The 10,985-nt window shown below is 42.3% G+C and overlaps 1 non-coding gene across 1 annotated transcript; it reads right to left on the bottom strand.

Annotated features, from left to right (window-relative positions):
* Positions 1 to 919: 919 nt before the first annotated feature.
* trnas-uga (transfer RNA serine (anticodon UGA)) lies at positions 920 to 1,001 on the bottom strand. The gene has a single exon. It is a non-coding gene; the product is annotated as a tRNA-Ser (tRNA).
* Positions 1,002 to 10,985: the final 9,984 nt, after the last annotated feature.

Here is a 10,985-nt window from a genome sequence, read left to right as displayed (position 1 = left end):
CTACATGACAACAGTGAACACAATTTAGATGTACTTAATTTGCTGCGAACTGCTTTGGAAAATCATGAGGTGATAGTCGATGTAGAAATGAAAGTTTTTTTTCTTTCACAGCGTCTGAAAAAAGTGCATATTAATAAGTTGGGCGAGCTCTATTTTTGGAGCTTGATGCGAACCATGCCAAAGTAGCGGGTTTTATTCACGGACTGGCTATTTATTTTATTCTTCGTGGTAAGGTGACAGTATTTTATAGCAGCTTAAACATTTCGGAAAACATCTCACACGGGACCTTGCAATACATTGAAGCAATGCTGCAAAACATTAGTTCTGCAAAGAGCTCATGGACCTGCGGCGTGTTTGCAGCATTTAATGGACGTTTGCTTATCATCCGCGGCGTTACCACGTCTCGCATTTCAATCACAGAATGGCTCACTGCTGGTGATTGGTCTGCAGTGGAAAATATCAAGGAGCAATAAATACAATACCCGTGTGTAATCCCTCATTCTCACCATTACGCTGCTCTGAACTGCAGCGAGCGCGTGGCCATTTGGCTAAGGCGTCTCACTTTTGTGCAAACCCTAATGTTATCAGAAAATTGCAGATTTGAGGCTTGTGCTGGTGTTTTGTAAAATGTTGTTCAACTTTAAAAACCAAACCATGTTCACACTCATCAGCTGAAGGTGATTTCCTTGCAGGGCTCTTTATTAAAATATATTTTTTCATTCTGTTTCCTGTGCATATTTCTCACTGATCTTTGCAAATAGTTTCCACAAACCAACCATCACTAATTAATGCCTGCAAATTAATAGTGTTGACAATTCGAACATCAGCTCCGCATCAATCAGTGTAATAAAAGGCAGTGGAGAAAAGTACGATTAGATTCCATTGATCAAATCAAAGAGCAAAATATTTCCTTTCGAATCGCTGCGAGCAGGGTTCGAACCTGCGCGGGGAAATCCCATTGAATTTCAAGTCCAACGCCTTAACCACTCGGCCATCGCAGCTACACGATTGATTTGTTATAACAGTCCAAAGATCGCTGCGAAATATCAGACAAATAGACTTTTATTCAACGTCATATCAGGCATTCAAAAATTGTGGCTTTGTGTCCCACCAGAGACGGATTTTAGGTCAGGATTTGATGTTTCCTGGGCAGCACAATCAAATTTGCAGCAAATCAATTCATCAGAGATGTGAAACTGCGGCCCCTGCACTTGCTGTCACACAAAGGCTCCAATTATCCACTGAATTCTCTGGGCGCACTGGGTCATTTGCACAGTAACAGGAGCAAGACGTCGAGCCTCTGACAGGCTGAGTCCATTAACCGCTCAAAAACTTGCAAAGGACACGTGGAAGAACAGTGGAACTCTGTTCTGTCGCCCGCAGCTGCTGCATAGATGACGAGAATGGATTGCCAAACCCACGAACCTGTTGTACAGAAAGAGGAGGAGGCCATTCAACCACTCGAGCCGATTACACAGGACCAGGGGGATGACATTCCGTCCCTTATCCTGATGCACAGTGTAATATATTTATGCGTGAGTTATCTGACACCAGAGTGCGCTACTGTCGGATGTCATTTAGGCAATACAAGAAGTCGGATCTTGTTCTTAACCGAAGTAGGACTCATAGAGACCGGGTAGCCACACGAGGCAGTTTATAATAAAGGACTCTTGTGTTATTACACACAAGGACAGGAGGTGTCATTCCGAACCTTGAGACATTAAACATGTGGAGGCAATTAATAGTGACATGATGGTTCAGTCACCGGACCAGGGGGTTGCCATTCCTTACCTCCAACTGTTGTAAACGAACAGGTGGAGTAATTCAACCCTTCGAACACATTACACAGGCGGTCAATCATAGTGGTTTGATTTTTATTATACTGAACTAGTATTCCAGAGACAGGAAATTACAGCCCACCATTAGAGTAGGGTAAATTAAATTCATTTAAATTAATCTGGAAATTAAAAGTATCAATAATGGTGACGATTATCGTAACAAACCCGTCTGATTCACTAATCTCCTTCAGGGAAGGGGATCTGCCGACCTTACCAGTCTGGGCCTATATGTGACTCCAGACCCACAGCAACGTGGTTGACTCTTAACTACTCTCTGAAATGTCGAAGCGAGCCATTAAGGTGCATATGGTTGCTCACCAGCACATTAACAATGAAATTAGGTGTGGGCAACAAATGCTGCCCTTGCAAGCGATGACCACATGCTTGAATTAATCAAATAGAACACTCGGACCTCTAGATTGTTAAATAGAAACAATAAGACCCTCAAGCCAGGTCACAATGCTGAGTGGAGTCAACTAGAATGCATAGCTAGCGGGCTTCAATACATAAAGCAGAGAGTTGCCTTAAAAGGGAGCTTTACATATGTTCAGAAGGTGAAAAGTGGTGTTCCACAAGGATCGTTGATGGGACCACTGTTGTTCACAAGTTATATTGACAACTTGACCGAGAAAGCGAAAACATAACATCGAAATTTGCAAGTGACATCTAATTAGGCGGGTAGTCAAAAATGAGGGGGACTACAACACATTAGAGAAGGGCATTAATAAACTTGCAGATTGGGCATAGCATTGGCTTTTGAATTTCAAATCATATAAATGTGAGGTGTTAAATTTTGTTAGCACGAATAGGGAGGTCACTTATTATTGGAGAATACCAGTCTGGGTGGCGTAGAAGATCAAAGGGAAGGCGAATACACAAAACTCTAAAAGTTAAGACACAGATTAGCAAGGTCATAAAAAAGCAAAATCAAAAAGCACGTATAGTATAGAAATGATGCGAATTTATGCTCAACCTATATTTAACCATTGTTAGACCACACCGGTTAATGTGCACATTTCCATTCGCCATATTATAAAAAGCATATATAGGCATTGTAGAGGATGCAGAGAAGATTTACAAGGATGGTAACAGAACAGCCAGTGTACACATATCAGCAAAGGAAGAACAGGCTTGATCTCTTTTCTATTGAAAAACGGAGGCTGAGGCGTTGTCCAGGTTTGCTGCTCTGTTTACAAGGTAACGGTAGATGGGGTATATGCTTGGACATATGTTTACAGATTGTACAATTCTGCTGCTGCTGTTGTCCTACAGCACCTCAAGGATGCCCAGCGTTGAGCTGCTCCATCTGTTCAGAATCTATCCCATTTAGCACGGTGCTGGTGCCAGAAAATACGAAGCAGAGTGTCCTCCGTGTGAAGACAGGACTTAGTATCCACAAGGTGTTTCCAATATTCGCTGCTACCAATATTGCCATGGACAGTTGCATCTGCGACAGACAGTTTGGTGAGTAGAATTTCAAGTAGGTTTTGTAATATCGGAGCGGCAGTTGTGAGGGAGCACAGCACTGTCGGAGTTGCTGACTTTCGGTTGAGATCTTAAACCGAGACCTGTCTGCCCTCCAAGCTGGACGTAAAATATCCCATTCTCGCTTTTCAGAAGTAGAGCAGGAGAGTTCACCCCGGTGTCCTTGAGCCAACTTTCATCCCACAAACAACATCTAGTCACTATTTAATCGTGGGTTCTTGCAGGTGCAAATCTGCTTTTGCATTTCCTACATTAGTGAACAGACTGTAAAACTAGTTAACTGGCTGTGAACCGCTTTGGGAAGTCCTGAGATGAATGTCCCTGCAAAAATGCTCGTGTTTTTTTATCGTTAAATAAAAATACACAATAGCAAGGCCGGATTAATCAAATGGTTAAGCATGGCGCTGTTAACGCGAATGCTGCGCTTTCGATCCTCGTGAGGGACATCTTTTATTTTGTGTGGGGGAGGGCAGGGTTACGAGCATCTTAGCTTTGTTATTTTAGAGCTGCTTAATCATTTAGGAACGAAACTGACAAGGAGCTGCAATACATTCAAGCAATGCTGCAAAATCTGAGTTCTGCCAAGAGCTCATTGAACTGCGGAGAGTTTCCAGCATTTAATGAACAATTCGATTATCTCCTAGAATTTGGGACTTCTCGTATTTCAATCAGTTAATGGCCCACTGCCGCTGATTGGTTTGCGGTGCTAAGTAAGGAATTGAAATAAATGCAATTCAGGTGTGTAATCCGTCATTCACGGCATTAGTCAGCTGTGCACTGCAGGAACAGCGTGGCTGAATGGCTGAGGTGTCTGATTTCGGTAAAACACTGATGTTATCATATAATTGTAGGTTTGAGTGCTGCCGAATCTTATTCAGCTGAATATGACTTCATTCTAAAAATTGCAGGGCTCTTTATTAAAATGCATTTTTAATGTTGTTTGCTGTGTATATTTCTCACTGATCTTTGCAACATTTACAACAAACCTACAATCGCTAATTGATGGCAGTATTAATTAGTGCTTCCAATTAGAAAAATAGGTTTGCGTCAATGATTCTAATAAAGGGCAGTTGAGGGAATTCTGTTCAGTTTCGGCGTCAGTCATCTCGTCAGCGAGCTGATTAAAGCAAATAAAATGGTCACTGTAGAATCGCTGTGAGCAGGGCTCGAAACTGCGCAGGGAAACCCCATTCTATTTCAAGTCCAACGCCTTAACCACTCGGCCATTGCAGCTATGCACGTTAATTATTTATTAAACTACTGGTCGGTGGAAAATTTAAGACAATTGCCGGCATGCTTGCCCTGTTTTATTTCCCAGTCGATGTGAAAACTAAATCGTAGAATCATTGAATTTCACAGCACAGCAGGAATGATTTCGGCCAGAACTGGAAGCATTTACTTTCGTGAAAATCTAAACAGACTGGGGAGCTTTTCTCTGTAAAAGCTAAGGCAGATATTGACTCTAATATTATGAAGGGATGTGATAGCGCCGACGTGCAGAAAATATTTGCTATTATGCAGGAGTTCAGAATTAGAGGTCATAATTATAAGACAGACACCGATGACTTCAGAAGGCAATGCAAGGGTAACTTCTTTACCAAAGAGTGATTAAAATATGGAAGGTGCTACAACGTTCTGTAGTTGAGGAGAATACAACAGAGGCATTAAAGAGAGAGCTACCTTAGCACATGAGTGAGAAAGGAATAGAAGGATATGCTGATAGGATGAGTTGAAGTAGGATTGAAGTGATCCGCGTCTGGGGACCTATCTCCTTTCAAATCGGCTAAGAACCTGAATGCTTCCCCTGTCACTGTGTTTATTCCATCCAGAAAATCACATTCCTCCTCGATAGCAGTATCTGCATTGCCCCTTTCCTTTGTGAAAACAGATGAACAGTATTCATTAAGAAATTACCAAAATCTTCCACCTCCACACAAAGATTACACTCAAGGTTGCGAAGACGTCCTATCCTTTCTTTAGTTACAATCTTACTCTTAATATATTTGTCGAACATCTGTAGGTTTTCCTTAATTTTAGGAGCCAAGAATTTCCAATGCACTCTCTTACCATTCCTAACATCATTTTTAATTGTGTCTCTTAACTTTCTATATTCTGCCAAGGGTTCATTAGTATTTAGCCGGTGGTATATGAAAAAGCGTCGCTTTTTTTCTTAATCCTCCCCTGTAAGCCCTTGGACGTCCAGGGGGCTCTAGACTTATTTTCCCAGCCTTTTACTTTATGCGCACATGCTTGGCCATAGCCTTCACGATCTCCACCCTTGAATGCCTCCCACTGTTCCGACAATGATTTACCTACAAGTAGCTGTTTCCTGTCCACTGCTGCCAATCAATTCTCAACTGAGCAAAATTAGCTTTTCCCCAATTTGGGACTTTTATTAAAGCAGTTCATTTTCCTTAGCGACAGCTAACATGAGTCTGACTGAATTATAGTCACCGGCACCCAAGTCTTCTCCCACTGATACCCCTTCAACCTGCGCAGCTTCATTTCTCCCAGAAAAATCCAAAACCGCCACATCTCGTCTTGGGCTTGTTACATAGTGACGAAAAGAGGTTCAGTTGAATACATTTGAAGAATTCTGCACTCTTTCCCCTTCACACTATATATGTCCCAATATTTGGATAATTAAAATCCCTACTATTACTACCCTATGGTTTATGCACCGCAGCCATTTGCCGACATATTTTATCCGCCATCTCCATCCCACAGTTTGGGGGTCTATAATACATTCGCAGCACTGTGAACACTACTTTTTTATTTTTCAATTCGACTCATATGACCACATTTGATGATCCCTCTCACATATCATCCCTCTTGTATTCTATGCCTCGGCAAAATGAGGAAAGCATTCCGTGTGCCTTCTGAACGAACTTTTCTGCCTGTTCGGCTACATTCACGGATTTGTGGACATGCATTCAACGTTCCCTTTGTTCCACTACGCTTCTCATTGTCCTGCCATTTAACGTGCGATCCTTGGCCTGGTTTGCCTAACACAAATGCATTACCTCACGATTCTACGGATTGGTTTCCATAAGCCACGATTCTGCCCAGTTGACCAGTTCATTGATATCTTCCTGCATTCAACAACTTTATTCTTCATTATCAACCACAAAGCCAATTTTTGTATCATTTGTATAAGTTTTAATCATAGGCGCTTCATTCAAGTCTAAATCATTAATACATACCACAAAGAAAAATGAATTTTCTGCGCAGTCTTACGGATCCTGACTCGAACAGCCTTCCAGTTGCAACAACACCTATTGTTTTTTGCGTCCTGACTCCGAAACAATTCCATATTCAACTTGCCACTTTGCCTTGGCTCCCAATGGCTGGTTACTCTCCTGAGCAGTCTGTCATATGGGACCTCGTCATAAGCCTTTGCGAAACGCCACATGCACTGCCAAAAAGTGCACCACCCTCATCGGCACTCCTTGTTATCTCCTCAGAAAATTAAATCAATTAAGTCAGACACGACCTTTGCTTTACAAATCCATGCTGACTGATCTTGACGAATCTGTGTCTTTCTAAATGAATATTTATCCTGTTCTTTATAATCTTTTCAAATAATGTTCCAACAACCGAGGTAATGCTGACTGTTCTTTAATTGTTCATCGATCCATTTTGAAACAAATGCACAACATTAGCAGTCCTCCAGTCCTTTGGCACGACGCCTGTAGCCAGAGAGCATTATGATGGTCAGATCTTGTACTATTTCCTCTTTTGCTTCTCTTGGCCCTGTGGAGTTTTCCACCTACAAAGCTGTCAAATTCCTCAATACTACCTTCTTCACTAGGTTTATTTCAGTTAATATTTCAGACTTCTTCCCGATTGCAACGTCTGCATCGCCCCTCCCTTTTGTGAAAACAGTTGCAAAGGATTCATTAAAATCATACACAAATATTCTGCCTCCATAAACAGCTTACCTTTATCGTCTCCAATGATCCCTACTGTTTCTTTTGATATCCTTTGCTCTTAATGTATTTGTAAATCTTTGCATTTTCCTTGATTTACTTGGCAATATATTTTGCTTTTCTCTCTTTGCTTTCCCAATTTCCTTTTAAATTCCAACTTTCCACTTTATTTTCTCCTCTAGACTTTCTGAACTATTGAGCCCAAACTTTGGCATATGTTCCCCTATTTTCATTATTCTGCGCTGCAAGCACCTTGCCATTAAAGGGGTTTTAGATTTGTTAGTACCACCCTTTTCCTTTAAGCAGCATATTTGTGCTGAACCCTGAGGATCTTCTCATTGAATGCCTCCCAATGCTCTAAAACAGTTTTTGCCTTCAAGTAACTGTTTCCAGCCCACTTTGGCTAAATCCGATCTCTGTTTACCAAAATTGTCTTTCCCAAATGAAGATTTTGTTTTCCTGGTGTAACTGTCAATTTCCATAACTACACTAAATCTAACTGAGTTATGATCACAAGCACTAAAATGCTCGCCATTGATGCATCTTCGACCTGCTCAGCATCATTCGCTCAACCTCAGCGCAGAACCGTCCCCTATCATGTTGGTCTTGCTACAGATTGGCTAAAAATGATCTCCTGAATAAATTTCAGGAAAGCTGCACCCGCGATACTTTTCACACCAATTCTATCAAAGTTAATATAAAGGTAGTTGAAATCGCCTACTCTTACTGCCCTCAAATTCCAGCACTTCTCAGACGTTTAGCAACATATTTTCTCGTCGATCTCCCTCTGGGCGTCTATAGCACACTCCCAGCCCCTTTTATATTCTTCAATTTATCTAATATACCCAGAATTGAAGACACTTCAAACACATCATCTTACCTCACAGCTGCAATTGTTTACTTAATCAATACTGCGACCTCCCCACTACCCTCGGTTTTATCCCTCCTCTCACCTGCCTGACAAACATGTAACCAGGAATGTTGACCGATCATACCTGCCCTTCTTTCAATCATGTCACAGTAAATGCTTCAATATTATTCTCCTCGCTGGCACGTGGCACCGGGTGTAAGCCGAAATTACTAACTTTGAGGTGCTGCTTTTTTCATCATCTTCGACGTTCTTTCGAACAAGGATGACTTGTTTCAACATGAGTTCACAGTTATTTCAATGAAAGACCCGATAATTCAGTCCTGAACTTCAATTGAAGGAGTGGAAAATGTCTGCGTGTGGATGTTTTTAACGTGTGGAGACCTTTGCAGCTAAGCCACCATAGCGACTTGACAGAGCCAGGAGTTTCTCTCGTGGCCTGGGTTAAGCAGGATCACTGGAGAACTGCTCTGCTGCATGGACCTAGCGCACACACATTTGGCATTGTGGGCTAACCCGTGCTGCCCCTGGGCCGTCGGCATTCTGCGCCCCGTATCCTCACTTATCGCACCTCTGCCACGAACTCTCACCACTCCTCCCACATAATCATTCGCTCCATTTCCATCGCGATCTCTGGCCTTATCTCCACCACGATCTCTTGCCGTTCCTCTGCAACAAAAGCATTCGCTGCACATCCGCCACGATCTGTCACTGCTCCTCCGCCAAAATATCTGGCCGCTTCTCCGCCACACTCATTCGCTGCATCTCCGCCATGATCTCTCGCTTCACCTCCACCACAAAAAATGTGCTGCATCTCAAGCTTTTTAAACCCTATCCGAGCTCCCACAAATCAGCATGCAGTGCTTCATCTCACTTGCGACCTTTGTCATTGGTATCATAATGGATCAAGTTCTCTGGCTGTTCACCCTATCCCCCCAGCATCCCCTGCATCGGCTCAGTTATATCTTGACCCTGGCCCCATAAACGCAACATATCATTCTGGATTGATGTCTGCGGCGTGTCTGCACGGTTAACTATTGAATCTTTTACCAATATTGCTCCCACTCTTCTTCCTACCTCCTGGGCAGCTGATCCGGCAGTGGTGCCATGGACTTGGCTCTGGTTGCATTCCGTGAAGAACCATTACCCCCCACCCCCGCCCCGCACCAGTACTCAGAACAGAAAGCTGGGTGGAGAGTGAGAAGCACTCAGGTGATTCCTGAACTACCTGGATGTTCCTACTCTTCAGTCTGGCGGCCACACATTCATTCTCACCCAGCACACTTTTAATGTTCGAGGTGACCACATCAAGAAACGTGCTATCCACGAAGTTCTCAGCTTCATGGATGCACTGCAGTGACTCTCCCACTGATATGCTTTCCATCTGCCCAATTAATTCCGAAAAACATAGTACAAAACCGCAACCTTCCTTGTTGGGCTTGCTATTAATTGGCTAAAAAAAGTTATCCTCAATGCAAATGAGCTATTCTATGCCGTCTACACATTTTACACTACTTATATCACAGTTAATATTGACGTAATTGATATCCCCCATAGTACAAACCAAAATGAGTGAACTTTCAGATATTTGCTATCACATTGCTTCTTCTAGCTCCCTCGGATTGTTGGGGGCCTACAGTACACTCCCTGCAATGCGTTTGCCCCTTTTTGTACGTATGTTGAAATCATTTAGCTTCATTTTAAGCTCGTTCTAACATATGATTCCTTCTCACAGCTGTAATTGTTTATTTAGCAAAAATTGCCACCCCCTCATTTTTATGCCCATCTTTATCTTGTTTGAAAACCATGTAACCAGGAAAGTAAAGATGCCTATCTTGCCCCTATTTATGCCATGTTTCTGTTATCGCTAATGTATCATATTTCAAGGTGTGTATCTGTGCCTTTAGCTCCTCTGCCTTTTTCACCTATTCCTTGCGTTTGGAATATGCCATCATGCACAGGCGTTGCTGGAAGTATGTTTCCAGTGAGTTTCCCCAGGGCTAAGTACCAGGCCTCTTGCCTTTTGAGGTACATAGCAATTATTCGACGTGAATGCAGGATGTATGATTAAGAATTTTGAAGATTATACTAAAACTGGCTATGTGGTTGATAATGAAGAGGAAATCCGTAGACTGCAGGAATATATAAATACACTGGCCAGGTGGGCAGAACAGTGGAAAATATAATTCAATCTGTTGAGGAATGAGCTAATGCATTTTGGCAGGGCTAATAAGGCAAGGGAACACTCAATCAGTGGTATGGCACTGCAAGACATAGAGGAAAAAGGGTTTCTTGGAATGCATGTACTCAGATCCATGAATGTAGAAGGATACGTGGTTCAGAAGGCATATGGAATACGTACATTTAGCTGGAGAGGCATGGAATACAAGAGCAGGGCGGTTATGTTTGAAATTCTATAAACACTAGTTGGAACACAGCTAAAGTACTGCATGCAGTTCTGGTCACCACATTACAGGAAAGACGTGATTGTTCGAGAGAGGGATATTGCTCAGATTTAAGAGCAGGCGAGCATTCTACCGATGAAGCACGAATGCTCGGATTTATATTATTTTCACTTTCCAAACTCCAACTGATTTTGGAACAATTTCTTTCACAATAAAAACTGGGACACGGCTCCAAAATAAAATGCATAGAGGAGCAGATGCTGCATATGGAATTATTTAATCAATGCTGGACCAAAACTCGGCAGGTCAAGTACCAGCTGTGGCCAGAAAAACACAGTGCTAAGCTCTTAGGTTTTTGAGCTGTCGGCAGAAGTAACATTTTGCAGTATTACTTCAAAGTATTATATATTCTACATGAGTTTCCTTACAAACGTTTAAAGCTGGTGAAAAATAACAAAAA

This window comes from Pristiophorus japonicus, unplaced genomic scaffold (genome assembly GCF_044704955.1).
Source record: "Pristiophorus japonicus isolate sPriJap1 unplaced genomic scaffold, sPriJap1.hap1 HAP1_SCAFFOLD_110, whole genome shotgun sequence".
In the NCBI taxonomy this organism is placed as follows: Eukaryota; Metazoa; Chordata; class Chondrichthyes; family Pristiophoridae; genus Pristiophorus; species Pristiophorus japonicus.
This window is presented reverse-complemented; position numbering and strand designations above follow the sequence as displayed.